Source organism: Tamandua tetradactyla, chromosome 26, assembly GCF_023851605.1.
Source record: "Tamandua tetradactyla isolate mTamTet1 chromosome 26, mTamTet1.pri, whole genome shotgun sequence".
NCBI lineage: Eukaryota > Metazoa > Chordata > Mammalia > Pilosa > Myrmecophagidae > Tamandua > Tamandua tetradactyla.
Genome location: NC_135352.1, coordinates 34,085,280 through 34,104,734, shown reverse-complemented (window position 1 = coordinate 34,104,734; position 19,455 = coordinate 34,085,280). Strand labels below are relative to the sequence as shown.

Below are 19,455 nucleotides of genomic sequence, written 5' to 3'. Positions count from 1 at the left end.
CTTCATCGGCCTTCTTAAACCAATGTCTCTTTCCCTGGATGGATGCCTTTGACTGGAGATTTCTATAGACTTGTTTTAATTGGGACATTTTCTTGGCCTTACAACTGTAAACTAGAACTTACTAAATTCCCCTTTTTTAAAAGGCCTTCCATTTCTGGTGCATTGCATTCCAGCAGCTAGCAAACTAGAACACATGGCAAGTAGCAAGCTTCAAGTCCCTGAAACCATGAGCCAATAAGTTCCTCTTATTAAGTCAACTTATTTATATTTTTTGTCTTCACAGCTTAGGAAACCAAGAGAGAGAGTATACTGTATATTAAAGTAGAACAAGGGCCTGGAAAAGAAGAAGGAAGAGCTGCTCTGCATCAAAAACATTAAGATGTGTGGCAGATATATATTGCTCACAATTTTGCTTAGTGCAGAAATATAGAAGCCTTTGTGTTAGCTCAATAATTAACTGAAACAAAAATGTGGAAAAATAGCAATTTAAAGCATTCCCTTCAGAAGATTGTGGGGTTTGATCTACGTTTTCTCAAAGGATTTCTTCAGTTTTAAAAGGTATAGCATGAAAAAAAACGTGTAACATTTTCCATGACATTAAGTGAATCATAATAGTGTTGGATTTATTAAAATGACCCCAAATAATTTGAGGACAATTTCTGTTTATATAATAGGCAAATATTTTAAATTTATTTTAATAGCATATTAAATTCATAGACATAAAAGATCTACAACACTGATAATCTCCAAAATATTGCCTCAGTTGGGTTTTCTAAATCAACCCAGTTTTATAATACATATTCATATAGAATAGCATGTTTCCAAATGAAATACATTTATTGGAAGCAGTTGTTGAAATAGGATATGTATGTAATATTATTGATTTAAAGTGAATGTTAGATAAATTGCCATTCATTTTTATTCAAAATTAATAATAATTCTACCGGAGCTGAATTAAAATATTTTTTGAATTACTGATGCTTTTGAAAGAATTCTCCAAGATTTTCAATGAAACATCATCCACTATTCTCAAGCAATATTAAATTTATTTTAGTAACCCTATCTTGGAAAAAGGGATATAGGCATTAATCATCACAACTGCTATCACTGTAGAAGAGACAACAGATAGAAAATATAATGACACTTATGAAGTAAGTATGTCCAAATTGTGAAACTTGAATCTGATGAAACTACTAGATCCAAACTACCTATTTCAAAAATATTAATGTCAGAGAAAATGATTAGCCAGTAGTATGATGCTATAACCAACAAAATCCAGATTAAATGAATGTATACAAGAAAAATAACATGGTTTTTCAACTAATTGATTGTGAATAAAAATAGAGATGGAGGAGAACCTTGAAAAAAAAAACGTATTCTGTGTGTGTGTGTATGAGTGCATGTGGATAATTACATATCAACCACTTATGGTAGGTTTAATTCCTTTGGATTTTAATTCAAGAAAACAAAATGAAAAAAGAAATGGAATTTTTGAGACAATTGGGAGAGCTGAACAGTGACTATATTACTCTATGGTATAACATATTTAAAATGCAGGTATGATAATGACATTGTGGATATATTTTTTTAAAGAATTATTATCTTTTAGGGATACATATTAATACAAATGAAAAAGATATAATAGTAGCTAAGATATAGATAAAACAAATTTAGACATGAGTTGATAATTACTGTGTGATGGACACATAATGTGTCATTTTACTTGATATTAATTTACATAAGTGAAATTTTCATAATAAAAAATTAAAATCATTTCACAGTACTTATTTATAGACAAACCACTATGGAGAAGTTTCTATATTTTATTAAGTAGTTTGATTGCTTATTTATTATTCAAAGTAGATTAATGTGGGTTATTTCATTTCATAGGTAAAATGTAAAATTTTCATTCTCTGTAGAATGTGTGATTAGGAATTTTTACTTGTTGGATTTACTGAATTGGTTGCAAATGATTGCATTTTATTATCTACTAAAACAACTTTCATTTTTCTGATTAAAGGACTTAAAGATATTAACATGATAAAGAAAGAAGATAAATGGAGAACCAAGAATAATTTATTCCTTTGCCTTCTTATCTTAAATTTCTATATCCAAAATGATAGTCTCTCTCCTCCTTAAAAATGAAATGTGTTATATTTTCAAACTGAGATCAGTGTGAATTTATCAATCCAGTGGATACTGATGAGGAGAAGATTTCAACCAAAACATTCACATGAAAACAGCAGGAAAGCACCCTCAGGCAGTTAAGAGAGCACTGGCATGAAGGGTCTAATTCAGATGGCTCAAAATATTTGAAGAAGTGAAATGAATTCAGTTGTACTGAAATTGAGAAGGCTTAAGGAAAAGGGGTTGAACAAGTTTTCAGGAGTATAATGTAATTCATTGTAAGTAATCACCAAATGTGAGGGGGCTTGTTGAAGAAAAAAGCGTGGCATGTTTAGTTGCTAGTAAGAAAAAGCAAATCAGGAAGGAAAGGTGAAAGTAGGCAAAACAATGCAAACTAACATAAAAATTTTTGATATAGTCCATTAGAAGACCACTGTAGTGGTATATGGAATAAAAAGTGGCCAGATACATAATATAACTCAGAGGTAGAACAGAAATGTCTTCAGGTTGGAGGAAAAAGTGGGTAAGAAAATTATGACCCCTTTCCCCACCTGCTCCCATGCAAATAGCTGCATGAATACTATTACTACTTATCAAGATGGAGAATCTAGAGGGGAAAAGTTGTGGGGAAATGGAATATAGAATCTATAGTTATTTATTCTTTTTTTAAAATGAAGTTTGAAGTCTGTACTTAATATTCAATTGAAGATGTTATGAAGACAGATGTACATATGCGTCTGAAGAGCTCATGAGAAAGAATATCCTGGAACTGTAAATTTGATGATATTGTCAGGTGCCATTTTAAAGTTACAAAAACTAGATCCTCTAAACATCCTCTAGAGAGTGTATATGGAGCAGAGAAAAGGGTCAATGACAAAGTTTGGAATACTTTACCATTTAGATGTTGGTGAGGAAACAAGACAAAAATTTAAAGTTGACTGTGTTTTCATATCATTAGCAGAAGCTTTAGGATCAATTATTTTTTGTACTAGATGGTCAGCAAATAAGAATGATAAAAATGAATGAAACAATAGGCATCATATAAATCTTGAAAGAAAACTTTCAAAATAAATCTCTAAGAATAAAAGCAGGGATTCTAGATTTTATACCCAAAGCACAAGCAACAAAACAAAAAAATAGATAATTTGAACTTCATCAAAATTAAAAACTTGTGTGCATTAAAATACATTATCAAGAAAGTGGAAAAGTCAAAATCAGAGAAAAGACTTCTAATCCATCTCTCTGATAAACATGCAATACCCAGAATATATGAAGAACTACAACTCATCAAGGAAAAGAAAAACAACCCAATTAAAAAAATGGGTCAATCATTTACTAGACATTTCTCTAAAGAAAATATTCAAGTGGCCAATAATTATATGAAAACATTTTCAACATCATTAGCCATTAATCAAATGCGAATTAAAACTACAATGATGTACTTCTTTATACCCACTAGGATGGCATTACTAAAAAAAAAGAAAAGAACAAACTAAATGTAAGTGTTGGAAAGGATGTGGAGAAATAGGAGTCCACCTACATTGTTGATGGGAATGTAAAATGGGGCACCATTGTGGTAAATAATTTGGTGTTTCTTCAGAAAGTTAAACATAGATTTACAAGATACCCCTGCCATGCCACTCCTAGGTACAACCCAAAAGAAAGGGAAACAGGCACTCTGACATATATTTGTACACCAGTGTGCATACCAGCGTTATTCACAATAGCCAGAGGGTGGAAGCAACCCGGATGTCCATCAACGGATGAATGGATAACAAAGTGTTGCATCCATCCTACGGACTATTATTCAGTCATAAAAAGAAGTAAAGTGCTGCTAAACGCTGCAACACGGAAGGGCCTTGAGGACACTATTTGGAGTGAAATAAGCCAAGCACAAAAATGACAATTATTGTAAGATTCCTTTTTCATACTTAGAATAAGCAAGTTCATAAAGACAGAGAGAAAAAATTGTGTTTACCAGACTGGAGGAATAAGGGAATGGAGTGATATTGTTCAATGATTATGAGTTTTGGTTTGGGATGATGGAAATAGTTTGGAAATAGGTAATGGAGAAAGTTACACAGTATTGTCAATATACTTAGTGTCCAAGAATTGTCCACTTAAAATGGTTAAAATGGTTTTTATTTATGTATATTTTACCGCAATTAAAGTTATTAAAAGTCAATTAAATGCTTATAAAACCATTGTTTCATAAGTAGATATAACATAACCTCAAAGTTTCAAAGTAAAATGTTTGCTAAAAAACATCATAAAATGCAAAGAAAACTTTCAAAAAAAAAAAAGAATAAATGGGGACCAGAAGACCCTTCTATTTCTGGCCATTTTGGAATAAAAGAGGCCACATTTAGCTCCTGCCAAAAACAAGTCAAAATCTGGACATGATATATAAATTGATCGCTTTCAGACAGTTTATCTAGCTGTGCAGGGCAGTGAACTCTCAGAGAGAGGAAATAAAGAATGAGATTTATGATTGCCTAGGCTTATTGCTTGGGGACAGTGGTGAAGCACAGAAAAAAAAAAAAGTTGAAGGGATGGAGCACAGATAAAATGAAGAAATAATGGCAACATTTTCCAAATTAGATGAAAATTATAAATTCAAATTTCCAAGAACATCAAAAAATTCAAGCAGAAGAAACAAAGAAAATTACAAAAAGTCTCAGCATCTTTAATTTGCTCAAATTTAGGAATTCAGCGAACAACTTAAAAGTAGTTAGAGAAGCAAAGACACATTATGTATGCAAGGACAGGTATAAGGTTGGCAACAATTACTTCCTTGAAAACTAGGTAACCAAAATACAAGAAAGCAGCATATTTGGTGGGATGACAAAGAACATTTTCAACCCAGAATTCCATGCTCAGTGAAAAGAGCTTTCAAAAACAAAGGCAAGAAAAAAAAAAAAGGCTATCTCAGGAATGCAAAAGCTGCAAGTCCTCATCAGTTACAGACTTACATTCCAGCAATGTTAACAGAAATACTTTGAACAGATGGAAAGCTGGATCATAACCAAGAAATGAAGAACACTGGAAATTGTAAAATGTAGGCAAATATTATTTTTATTGTTTACATGTCCTTAGAAGATAATTGACTGCTTATGACAAATTAAGAATAATATATTTGGGGGGTTATAATATGGAAATAAAAGGCATATAAATAAAAGCACAAAAATCCAGGAGGGTGGAAATGGAAATATTCATTTTAAAATCCTTATACTATAAATGAAGTAATATAATATTATTTGAAGGTATGTTACCATAAGCTAAAGGTCTATATGAAAGGTATATAGTATTACCTGTAGGTATACTATGATAAAGTAAAAGTACATGTTAGACATTCCAAAGCAATCACACGTATACAATTACACCAATAAACCAACCAAAGAAAATAGAAAAACAATAAAGCTCCTGAATTAATCCAAAAGTAGGAAGAAAATGTAGAAAGGGCAAGTCAAGATGGGAGAAAGGAAAAAAAAAGACAAATACAGCAAAAAATACAGATGTAAACCCAACCATACCAATAATCAAATTAAATGGAAAGGAACAAATCCCCTGTTTAGCCTATTAGGCTGCTCAAAGAAAATACCATAAAATACATCAGGTTAAATAATGGGAATTTATTGGCTCATGGTTTTGAGGTCAGGCAAATGTCCAAATCAAAGACTTATCAAGGGAATTCTTTCTTCCAAAGACTGGCTGCCAGTGATCCTTGGCTCCTCTGTGAATTTCCTGGTTTCTCGCTTCTCATCTGGGTTTCCTTCAGTTCAGCTATTTCCTTCTATGGATTTCTCACTCTTTGTCTGAACACCGTTTTCTTATAAGGATTTCAGTAATATATTTAAAACACATCCTGACTGAGGTGGTTCACATCTTAATTGAAATAGCCTCATCAAATGCTTTCAATGGGCTTACACCCACAAGAATGGATTCAATTTGAGAAGATATTTTTTTCTGGGTTACACATAGCTTTAAACCCTCTCACATCCCTGTTACGAGGCAGAGATTGTCAGACTGGATAAAAAGTAGGACTCAACTATATGCTATCTAACATAAACTCACTTAAAATGTAAAGCACACATGCAAATATATAAAGCAGAAGTAAGTTTAAAAAGAATGAAAAATACGCCATGCTAACACTAATCAAAAAGAAGGTGGAGTGTCTATCTTGATGTAAGATGATGAAAATGTTAGAGAAAATATATTTCAGAAATTAAGAGGATTATTTAATATTGATGAAGATTCAATTCATCAGAACAGAGCAAAGCTAAATGTTTATGAACCTAATAACTTTGCTTCAAAATACATGAAGGAAACACTTATAGAACTAAAAGACAAACAGACAAACCCATGATGATTCTTTCCAAGTGGTTTATAACAAAATAGACAGAAAATTAAAGGAAAAGGAAAGATTGAACATCGTATTTAATTTGAAACAATGAGTGCTTTCCCCCAAGTTGGAAACAAAGTCAATGCTCTCAGCACTGCTATTTAATGTAGTACTGGAAGACCTAGCAACAGCAAAAAATGAAATAAAAGTCATGCAATTAGAAAGGAAGAAACAACATTGTTTTTAGTAGCAGGTGACATGATTTTCTATGTAGAAAGCCTCAAGGACTCTTGAACTAAAAAAAGAAACCTAAAATGAAAACACTTCTAGAACAAATAAGTGAATTTAGCAAGTTTGTCCAAGGATATGAGGAGAATAAAGCCAAGTTTATTTCTGTGTACTAACAAGGAACAATTACAACAAAAATTAAAAGCAGAACACCACTTACAGTTAGTACAACAAATTAAATGAGCATGTGTAAATCTAATGAAACATTTACATAAACTGCATGGTGAATATTAAAAATTGTTAATTAAAAACAAGTCTGACGAGCTGGCCGCGGTGGCTTAGCAGGCAGAGTTCTCGCCTGCCAGCCATGCCGGAGACCCAGGTTCGATTCCTGGTGCCTACCCGAGAAAAAATAATAATAATAATTCTGGAAAACAAAACTATGCTATGGATTGAAAGTCATAACATAGACAAAATATCAATTTTTCCAAGATGAGACTCCTTTAAAAATTTTTGGCCAAGTATTTTTGTAGTTTAGTCAAACTGCTTCAAAAACTTATTTGGAAAGATGAAGTAATTTTCATACTAAAAATGATTATGTACAAGAATAATATGTTTGTAAGAGTCACACAATTTGATTTTAAGAATTACATAAAAATAATCGTCAAGCCGGTGTGAAGGGGCAGGCATCTAAATCAATAAAACACAATAGAGAATACAGAAATAGATACACATAAGTTTGGCCAACTGACTTTTGACAAAGTTGTGAAAGCATTTCAGTGTAGAGAGGATATTCTTTTCAATAAATGACTCTGGAAAATTCAGAATATTCATAAGTATAAAGAGTGAACCTTAACTCAAAATATACTTTTAAATACAAAAATAACTCAAAATGGACCTAAAATTTCAGGAATTTCCCCTAGAAATCAAAATTAGTGCATATACTTTAATGAATGGTTTTCCCTTCATGCTGGAGTCAACAAATAAATGCTATCAAAATCCCATAGTACTTAAATGAAGATTTTGTTTCTTTAGAAATAATTATTAAAGAACATAAATTAAGGCAACCTCAGTGTTAAAATAAAAATTTTTGAACATAAATATTTTAATACAATATAAAGTATTTTCCATTTGCTTCATGACATGTATGCTGAGAAGAAATAATATTTGGCTCTACTTATGGATCCCTTCTAGTATTTCAAGCTTAAAGATTACCATCTTCTAAAATGCCTCCCTAGGTCCATGATTTTAATTAGAGTTATTTGATATGTATCTTTGACAGTGTTCTTTACATCACTTAAAACTTGACATTAATATCTTTGTGCTTTCCCTAATGAGTCACCTTCAATGTTAAATCAAAGGAAGAAAAATAAAACGAATTAGAGTTGAAAAGGAAATGCTGCAGAAGGAAAGTTCCCTTATTATAACTTATCATCAACATCCCTTTCATTGAATTATGAGAAAAATAACTTAATACTGAAATACACAAATGCCTTGTTTGTAATATTATAGTCCTGCGTCCTACAGAGCTAATTGGGTGCCTGGTGAGTCAAAGAAATTACCACAGGAACATCTGATATGTCTAATACTATCCAACAGAATTAAAAAGCTAGTATATATTTATATACCCATAGTACTTAGCAGTAAATGTAGTTATCTAATAGAAAATCAGTGAGAGAAAGAATTGGCAAAGCAGGGGTCAATATAATGATCCAATTTTCACAGGGTCATAGTTGCTTTCTGACCACCAATGAGGTGTCTTCCAAAGGTAACACTTTTATATCCCCGGGGTACTGTTCAGTACGCTTAGTTGCAACTTAATTACAACACAGAGCACACTGCAGGAATGCAAATGTAATTAATATCAAAGAGCCATCAGAAGTTCATATTATTTCTTATTCCTTAGTTCTTATACATTAAAGCACAAACTTTAACTGAACCCCAGTGAGCTGAAAGAGTTAAAGAGCCTCATAATGTTTTGAAACTCTCATGCTGTTTCAGAATGGAGAGAGGCTTGATTTGACACCGAAACACCTATTGTAGAAGGGTTAAACAACAGCAGATCAAGGTTCTATTATAATTTAAGCATGCATTTGCCTTTCCGTCTTATTTTTACAGAAGCAGTTTTATGCATCTGGTTGGTAACTTTCCCATACGCAGGTCCTGTGTTTTTCAGGAAGACGTAAGGGCTGCTAAAACAACGACCAGAAAAAGTATGTGAAATAAAAGATTCTGTAATTAATATATCTACAAATGGCTGAGCAACAAACAAGAGACTCAAAGTTAATGATGGAGAAATCAGTCAATAATTAGTTCTAGTTTGACTCCACGTGGAGAAACAGAGGTCGTTTTAATGAAAAATGTAATCGGAAAAAAAGGAACACTTGAGCAAGCTAAAAGAAAATAAAAACTTCGCTTCTAGATGTGAAATTACTGATGCAGATAAAGGGAAACTCTTAAACGTTACTTTTTCTTTTCTTGATAGATTGTTTGCAATGCAGGCAGTCTTCGCAAAGAACGCTGGGAAGAAGCCCCTTCTTACATGCTTGCTAGAAACTAAAGAAATGAAACAAGGAATGTGAGCCTAATGTAAAGAGGCAATCTGACGTGCCTAGAGAAGGTGTACTGCATAAGTAAAATCATTTAAAAATACGACTATGGGTCGGGTCCCCAGAGACCAAAAGACAGCTTTCAGAAAATCTTTTAAGCTTTATGATATCTTGTTTGGCCACGAATACAAAATGTGAGGCAGGATTGTTATTGATTTGCATTTGTAAAAGGAGAACAAAGCTAACTCAGCAAACATATGTAGAAATTCAATGCACAGTAGGTATTGGAAAGGGACTGTTGTTTTGGAAAATATTTTATACAAATGTGCACAGTATCTATTGCTTATTTGTTATCATTTACTCCCGATGATACTTCCACCAGTCATATTATTTAATTGTCTGTTAGATAGGGAAACTGAGGGAGGTTTATAGTTTGTCTCCATCTGAGTTAAACTATAATGACCTTCACATCTAACCACTCTCACAGTTGTACCTAAAAGTGTTCTTTAGATTTTTAAATGTCATAGTCCTGTTCTCTAATTTTTATCACCCCATTTCATTAAAGCCTTTATTTTCACCAGTTGTACTTCTGAGCCATATTGTTATACCCATGACTTTAAAATAATTGTTTTCTGGGCAGTCTACAGTGGCTCAGTGGCAGCATTCTCAACTGCCATGCTGGAGACACGGGTTTGATTCCCAATGCCTGCCCATGTGAAAAAAAAAAGGAAAAAAAAATGTAAAATAATTATTTTCTTCTCATTTGACAACACCATTTATTGTTTGATGTTTTTTTTTTCTTTGCCCAATCTGGACGATAGAGTTTATCATTCCAGTCTCATTCTTGATTATAAAACTACAGTGTACAATGCCTTATACCCCAATCCCTTATATCCTTAGTCCTATATACTCGTTCACTTCTCTCTTACCCATATTGCTGAGTTCTATTCTGATATAACACACAGCTTTGCCAATGGGTGTCACTGAAGATTCAGGGACTCCATCATCAGTAATCATTCTGCAATTTTCCAGTTCCTTCGTCAGCTTTGTAAAAAGTGTATTGATAGCTTCAGTTTTCTATGCCTTTCACACTTGCTCAAGTCATTATCTGCTTTGAAAAGAACTTTCTTATTTCTTTGCTAACTTGGGGAGATGTGCTGTTCCTATTTTCCTGTTTTTGGTTTTTTACTTTTGCCTTTTAAATTTAAGGCTAATCCCATCTTTTCTGGCTTGGGTCACTCTTATCTGTTTCATTTTAAAAATAAGATGCATTCATAGTTCCAACCTCAATTATATGATCCATATGAATATTTGCAATTCTGTAAGAGGAGAGACATGATTTTGCATAATTCATCCCAATGAAAATTTGTAATGTATGTCTAGACACAATAAAACATTGTTTAGGTTCATTGAATGAATGCATAAAGAGAAAGGGTAATTTAAAAGGAGTTATTCCACAAATAAAAAAGGAAGTCACAAGCCTAAATCAATGAACTCATGCTCTTTGGTAAAATGTTAATTTTCTTTCTATAGAATGAATTAAATGGTATCAGCTAGAAATATCAAACCGGCGGGCCATGGTGGCTCAGCAGGCAGAGTTCTCACCTGCCATGCCAGAAACCCTGGTTCTATTACATATCCCTGCCCAAGCAAAAACAAAAAAAAATCATATCTTTCATTAAAAACAACAAATGTTCAAATATTCTTCCTTTTAAATGGTACAACCACCATCAAGGATCCCTTTTCTTTCTTGGGTAGATATAACATCTTCAGATCATGCATCAAATTTTCATGTAAATCATTAAGCTGTCAGAGATGGCTGACATTTTAAATATTTAATACAAAAGAGGTTAAGTGGCTTAATTACAGAGTTAAATCAGCTTTTCCTGGCCTCCATTGTTATCAAAGAAAATTAAATTGTATTATTCAAAATATACTGAAAAAAACAGTTTAAAAAGTTTTGCTTTACTGTTCCATAAAATCAATTGTAATTAATTCTTGGATTTGCATGTAATTTAAAGTTCAGTGTCAGAATTAGCTTCAACATTTTGCCATGAAATGTTTTTTTAAATATTTAACATTACATTAAACTGTTTTCTACTTTGTACAAATGATTCCATTTCTTCTTCTATGAGCTAATATTAATTTGTTCCTTAGGAAGCACATTATATTTCTGATGTATCATATTTGATAACTACAAAATATACCTATTTATAAAAAGTATAAATAAAAAAATTAATGGATAAATACTGAGTCCATATTTGCCTTATTTCAAAAATATTTTATTATAGATATTAGGTATTAATCCATGAGTTTGCTTTTGAACTCCAATTTAAAGATGAAATAACAATATGCAAAAATTTCAGTCATTATTTCTAACCATTGATGGTTAGAAAATCATTTATTAAGATGGAAGCAAAATTAAGAATAGGGAAAACTGGAGAATGAAGAAGGTACAGCAGACATTTGATCTTATGTTACCAGTTAAAGCTGCACATATTTAGGCTAGTGATGATTTTTTTTAAAGAAAGATGTGTTTTAGTTTGTTAATATTGCTGGAAATACAATATACCAGAAATGGATTAGCTTTTATAAAGGAAATTTACTAAATTACAAGTTTCTAATTCTAAGACCATAAAAATGTCCAAACTAAGACATCCAGAGAAAGCCACCTTGACTCAAGATAGGTCAAATGATATTTGGAGTTTCTCTGTCAGCTGGGAATGCACATTGTGACCTCTGCTAGCTTTCTCTTCCAGTTCTTGTTTCAGATGTTTTCCGGAGGGTTATTTCTTTCTGCACCTCCAAACATCACTATCTTTGACATCGCTGTTTTTTTTTGCAAAAGGTTTCCCTTTTAAAGGACATTAGTAAATGGAATAAGAATCACCCTGAGGGCCATGGTGGCTCAGCAGGCAGAGTTCTTGCCTGCCATGCTGGAGAACCAGGTTCGTTTCTCAGTGTCTGCCCATGCTAAAAACATTAAAAAAAAAAAAAAGAAAAGAAATAAAAAAGACTCATCTTGAACAGATGGAGAAAAATCTTCAAGAAAACCACCTAATCAAAAATTCCCACCCTAAACAATAGGTCTGCCTCCATAAGATTGGATTAGGAAAAAGAAGCTGGCTTCTCTGTGCTACATAACAGTTTTAAACCATCAAATTCCACCCCCTGGCACCCAAGAAGACATGTTCTTTCTGTATATGAAATACATTCATTTCGTTACAATATCTTAAAAGTTAAACCATTCAGTGATAAATCACATGCAATACAAAGTTAGAAAAAGTACAAAATCTCACCAAAGTCAATTGCAGGCATGGTCTGTCCAAGGGAAAAATTCTCCTCTGGCTTTGGACCTTTAAAACTCATAATAAGTTTATCTGCTGCCACTATACAAAGGAGAGACAGTCATAGGATAAATATTCCCATTTCCACAGGGCAAAACTAGAAGGAACACCAGAGTTACTGAACCCAAACAGTTCCTAAAACCAACAGGGCAAACTCCATTAATTTAAAAATCTGAGAGTCGCTTTTTCTTGGGACTTGATAGAATGGTAGTTACATTCTAAGGACTTACATGGTGTCTCTGTTCTCTCCAAACACTGAGATGAGGATTAGAACATTGAGGGGCTTGGATGAGACCACCTTTTTATTGTCTCCACCCTTTACAGGTATCAGAACAGCACCTGGGCTCTCAGCCATCTCTGAGGCACAACCCCCTCAGAACAACTGGTTGGCACTAAGTCTCTTCCCAATCACCAGGCAATGTGCTCCACCTTCTCTGAGGTCCCAGGTGGCAGCACTGTTCTCCCTGCTCTCTGTCTTCAAGGTGAACTCACGTTTTCCTTATAGATAGGTGAGTCCACTCTCCCGGTCCAAGATTTCTGGGCTTCAGACATTAACCTCATGGTTCTGCTTTTGAAACATTTTTTTTCTTCAATTTGTCCCTTTTCTGTCCTTTTTAGTCAAGACAAGCAGTGGTTCCATTCATATAAGTCTCTCAAGAAACTTGTCGGTTTTCCATGCAGTGTACATGGGTCATTCACATGAGACAATAGGTCCTTCCATAAATTCTTTCTGGATAACTCCACATTTTAGTTTGGTAAAACTACCAGAATGCCATATACACTAAATAGAATGGCCTTTAAAAAGGGAATTGATTAAGTTGCAAGTTTACATTTCTAAGGCTGTGAAAATGTCCAAATTAAGGCACCAACAAGAAAAGTTGATGCTGTCCAGAACATTTTTGTCAGCTGCGAAGGCATGTGGATAGTGTCTGTTGGGGTCTCTGGCTTCTGAACACCTAACTCAGCTAAGAAGTCACAGGCGACTTCTGTTAGCTTTCTCTCCTCATTTCATAAGGTTGCCCTGCGGACATTTTCCTTTTGTATCTTCAAAGCTCTTTGGCTGTGTGGGATCTGTCAGCACCAACCTTTTTTTTTTTTTTCAAAATCGTTCCCTCTTAAAGGCCTGCAGTAAACAACCCCACCTTGAATGGCTGGAAACACACCTCCATGGAAACCATCTAATCAAAACTTATCACCCATACTTGAGAGGGTCATGTCTGCAAAAAAGCAATCAAACAGAACCCATCCAATAATACTGAATGAGGATTAAAGAGCTTAAATTTTCTGAGGTACACAGCAGTTCCAAACCAGCACACTTTTTTTCCAATAATGGCTTTTTCTGAAATGACTCACTGATTCCATGTTTGATTAAATCGTCATGTGTGACACTATTCTCTGGGTGTCTCTTTCTGGAAGCCCAGGATGTTCCAAACCATCAATTTCTGTTTTCTGTGGAACCAATAGTTCAGTTCTGAGCTTATCTCTTTCCTGTCACATTTTACTATAGTATGCAAAGATAAACTATGCTACATTTTCCACATTCAGTTTGTATATCTCTTCTGCTAAATATCCAAGTTCATCACTCTCGAATTCTGTGTTCCATTCAATATCAGCATTTGATTTTGCAAAATTCTCTGCCATTTTAAAACAAGATAGCCTTCCTTCCAGTTTGCAATAACACTATTTTATCATTTCTAAGCACCTTTAGCATCCATATTTTTACTAACAGTCTCTTCAAAGCCTTATAGGCCTTTTCTTTAATGCTCCACACTATATTTTCATAATCTTCCCTTTATCCATTTAAAAAGCTGTCCTGGCATTTTTGGTATTTGCACATTGCCACACCCCATTTTTCTGGTACCAAAATCTGTTTTAGTTTGACTTTTATAAAATGAATTTATTAAGATACAAATTTACAGTTCTATGGTCATTAAAATGTCCAAACTAAGGCATCTGAGAAAGTTACCCTAACTCAAGGAAAGGATGATGACATTCAGGGTTTCTCTGTCAGCTGGGAAGGCACATGGTGACATCTGTTACTTTTCTCTCCTGGCTTCCAATTTCAAACAGCTTCCTTGGGGCGTTTTCTTTCTGTATCTCCAAATGTCTTTGTCTGTATCAGCTCTGAGCTTTTTCTGAATGGTTCCCTCTTAAAAGACTTCAGTAAGAGAATAAGACCTACCTTGAATGGGCAGAGAGGAATCATCGTGAAAATCACCTAATCAAAAGGTCCAACCCTAAGCAATAGGGTTGCCTCAATGAGATTGGATTAGGAAAAATGATATGGCTTTTCTAGGGTACATGGCATTTCAAATCAGCACAGATGTTGCATAGAGAAGTGAGATAAGGTTAATATAGTGATAACAAATAATATATCTCAATTTACAAGTAACCCCCATCCCTCCCAAGTTATTTTAGGCTTTCCTCGTTTAATTTAATGTTTTATTTTAATATTAAGCTATTGATTGATTGGTTATTTGGGAAATTGCTTCCTCTAGTATCACTATTACTTTACATAGATTTGAAACAGACTTCTAATTAAATTTACTCAGGTAACCTTCAATAATTTAAAGAGGTCATTTACAATTGAAAGGTGCTCACAATATTATACTATTAAATGTGTAACAACATCATTACCAAAAAAATTAAGTATTTTAAGCCTCAATCCTAGAGGTACAGGACTGGAAACACCAAAAAAGTTCACTGAGATTTATTAATTATTTTCCGTAATGCAATAATGTGTTTTAAATTGTTGCTAGCTTAGCAAAAATTTAGTGTAATAGCACAGATGTGACTGTTAATTTAAAAGTCTCTCATGAGAGCAAATGGGTTTCTAAGAGATGTTTTGAACAAGATTATATTATTTGGAAAGTTCTGAGTACATAAAATCCTGAAATTACAAACATAATGTGTCTGAGAGAACATTTTTTTGTATTGCTAACCACCCCATCGGGTGAAAAGAACTAAAGGCAATGTACACATAAATTTGAGTATTTTTATATTTTCTTTATGTAAATCATAATGTTGCGAGTATCAGGATCTATTTTTTTTTTGGCTGTTGACAATGAATCTCTGTAATAAAAACAAATATATTGTTAATAATGTAGGTGACAGGTGTATATATGTCTGCATATCAAATTTCAATTTAGTGATATTCAAAATGTCTGAAATTTGTAAAAATAAGCTTTTATAAACAATTGTATTTTACATGTTTTAAAAAATGATAAAATTAATATGATTTTCTAAATAATCAGAAATTGGTGCAGATGCAAATAGAACAAAATTCAACTTCAATTGGTACTAAGAGATTTTTTTAATTGATATATCATGAATTATTTCCTAGAAATATAAAATCCTATCAGATATTTTATTTAAATCAGAGTGAATATGATTTAATTCACATACATTAAATAAAATATATCAATATATGTATATGAGAGATTAGATGATTGCTAATATTAAACATAGATAAGGTAATTTAATAGTATCTCCTAGAGCATCACAGATTTTGTAATTACCCAGTTAGGATGTCTTCTTCCAGGGCATTAAGGTACTCTGGGAATAAATCAAGCAACTTGGCAAATTGCTTGACTTTTCACGGTGTTAGTCATTTCAATTTCTTAGATATGTACAAACGCATTCACATGTAAAAAGATTCAAATACATACCTTCACAGAGATAAGCATCAAAAACTCAAATATGTGGAGTATGCATGCATGCATGCTTTGGTATGTCTGTTTTGACATAATGTCTTCGCCAGGATGCAGGAGAAAAATCTAAGGAACAGTGTAAACTTTTAAGCTTTCATCATTGAGGTTTACCAATATTCAAATCTATTACTACAAGAATGAGATCTAAAAAAAATATTTTCCTCTGTCTTAGAAAATTTCCATGACATTTCTATAAGTAGCTAACAATTCTAGAAGTTAGCATTTTTTGTAAATTCCTATCTTTTTTGTTTCTGTTCTCAAGAGTGCCCTATGCTTATGAAAGTGCCTACCATTCTTCTGTAGATATGTCTTTTCTTTCCAGACACTTTTAAGGTTTTTGTTGACTTGATTGTTCTACAGTGTCATTAGATAATATAAGTTTGGAATGCTTGAATATGAAATTTCATGGCTTTTATAAACTTTGGAAAATTTCAGCCAGCATAAGTTTCAATATACAGTATCCCTATTCTATCATCTCCTGGAGGTCTGCTTAAACCGATGTTGACAAAGAACACTGATAACAGTGAAAAAAAGAATGTTTCTAGAGAGTGGAGGAATTATGCACCACCTCCCTGAGGTCGGAGAAACTGCATAAAATATTTGGACTTCTGCACAGAGTTGTCTCGTCTCTCCTGTTTATTAATCCAATCATTCTTTGATATCATATGGACTCCAGGATATTATTTTATACTTTGGTTTATCTCATCCTGTGAATAGTTTAAGACAATTGAGTTTAAGTTGAGAATGTGTCATCTCTGGGATAGCCAAATGTAGACATATAATGGGAAATCAGTATAAAACCTGGTGTTCAAAACCTAGAGGTATAGATTTGATGCTATGAATATTCAGGATTTTTTTAAGGAATGAAACATATAAGATTATCTATGAACTGAATATATTAAAAAAATATAAGTAGACAAGAATATCTACATTTAAAGGGTGTACATTAGTTTTCAATTGCTGCATGATAAGTTACCACAAATTTAGTGGCTTAAAACAGCACACATTTTTAGCTCATAGCTATAGGTCAAAAGTTCAGCATGGTCCAACATGGTACCACTGGATTCTCTTTTTTTAGGTTGAAATGAAGGTGTCATTGACTATGTTCTCTTCTGGAATTTGGGATCCTCTTTCAAGCTCAATCCAGTTCTTGCAAAAACTCAGTTCCTTGAGGTTATAGGACTGAAGTCCCATTTCTTCACTGGCTTAACTGGGAGCTACCGTCCCTTTCTCTAGAGGCCACCTGCATTCTGCATCCCAAGGCCGCCTCCAGCTTCGTGCAACCAACAAGTCAAATCCTCTGACTTTCCCTCTGCCAAAGCCAGAGGAAAAACTTTGGTTTTCAAAGAGCTCATATGATTAGTTCAGACTTTCCAAATTCTCTACCTATATTTAGGTCAATTTGGCATCTAACAGGATATAATCGCGAGACTGGTATCTCATCCTATTCACAGGTTTAGGCTTACACATCTTTGGGAGGACATCTTGAAATTCTGCTATCTACAAGGGACCCTAAAAGCCTAAAATGAAGGAAACAGAAAGGCAAAGGAGAAAAAGGAAAATGGAGGATAGCTTGAAGAGATATTTTAACAAAACTGTTTATAATCAACATAGACTTAAAGTATCCATTTGTTCTGAAAAGAATAGAGTTCACTTTAGTGACAAACTTCAGGGGAATAACGAAGTTAGAATTTGAAGGTAGTTATTGTAGTCTGATTGGGGACTGAAACAGCAGATTGCTCTTTTGGGCAGCTTGGCAGAGATAAGTAGGAAAGAGCAGAAACTCAGAAGCTCAAGGATGAGGAAGATGCCTGTGTTTTAGTTTTGAGAGGAACCCTGTATATAAAAGTTTGAGAAGTTAACGAACCACAGGAGTGAGATGTTGCAAGACTAACATGAGTTTTTTTTTTTTTTTTTTTACTTACACAAAGTACTTGTTTAACAACACAAAAGTAAGCAACTCTGGCATTTTCTGTTTTAACATTGCTCCTGGTATGCGCCTTGCAGTACCTCAAAGTGTGTCTTAATTGCATTCTGAGCATATTTTCCTAAACAAAACGGTCTAAAAAGGTGACCAAATATTTGAAATTCCACACTCAAAAAATAGTTAGATACGTGGTTGGCATATTCAGTTGATTTAGAAGTCTCATTGAGTATAGGATTGAACTATCAAACCTTGAGCAATTAATCGACACACGTTCAATGTTAAATCTTTTCTGCTATCTTGACTGCTCAAATTCCACAAATATCTAATATTTCAATGGTTGCTTTCCTCAAATAACTGTGTTCCAGTTATTTGTAACTGATTGATAAAAGATGCAGAAAATCAGCTGAATAAATCCAAATGTATTTCTTGTTGTAAGAATACAGCTAACATTAGAATTCATTCTCAATCTATAAACTACTTTAAGACAAAACATATAAAAAGAGCATGTTTGGTATTTTATCTTAAAGGAAGTGCAAATCTTCTCCAAGCAGTGTCATTTCTACTAACACATAGATTTTAAAAATCTTAAAAGACCTTTCTGAATACTGTTTTTCTATAGTAGTATTAAACCATATATTCTGAGGAATAATGCATTTCAATCAATTGTCATTAAAGCAGAAATGTGTGATGTAAATTATATTTTTACTATTTAGAGTGAAGTACAGATAGCTACACATGTGTATATTAGAACATGCTAAATATTGGAATCTATCAAGTAATTACATTATCTTATGAAGTCGTCCTAAACATTAGAGGTAATTTCTTGATTCCAAGTGTGGTAGACAGAAAACAGCCCTAAAGATGATCATATTTTAACCTCTGGAACCTTCTGTGGCAAAAGGGAATTTGAATATCTTACCTTCCGTGACAGAAGGGATTTTGCAGATTATATCGAGAATCTCAAAATGAGAAGATTATTCTGGATTATTTAGGTAGGCCCAATATATAATCACAAGGGTTTTAAAATATGAAGGAAGGGTAAGGGTCAAAGAAGGATATGTGAGTTCTGAAGGAGAAGTCAGAGTAAGGAGAGTTCAGAGTAAGGGGAGGTCAGGGTAAGGAGAGGTCAGAGTAAGGAGAGGTCAGAGTAAGGCAAGGAAGGGGTGGCCTCTAAAAGCTGGAAAGATCAAAGGAACGGATTCTCATTCAGAAATACGCAGGCCTG

At 33.4% G+C, this 19,455-nt stretch overlaps 1 long non-coding RNA gene across 12 annotated transcripts in view; it reads left to right on the top strand.

Annotated features, from left to right (window-relative positions):
- The window catches only part of LOC143669743 (uncharacterized), a 135,630-nt gene that overhangs the window by 20,639 nt on the left and 95,536 nt on the right, over positions 1-19,455 (top strand). For 2 of the 12 annotated variants that reach the window (XR_013169041.1, XR_013169037.1), the window contains one exon: positions 284-571. The exons of 7 other annotated variants lie outside the window; for them this stretch is intronic. This is a non-coding gene — a long non-coding RNA (uncharacterized LOC143669743). Of the gene's footprint in view, positions 1-283; positions 572-2,020; positions 2,133-8,815; positions 9,141-9,182; positions 9,794-19,455 lie in introns of those variants that run through there. 3 more of the 12 variants (XR_013169036.1, XR_013169040.1, XR_013169038.1) reach the window with 3 other exon arrangements.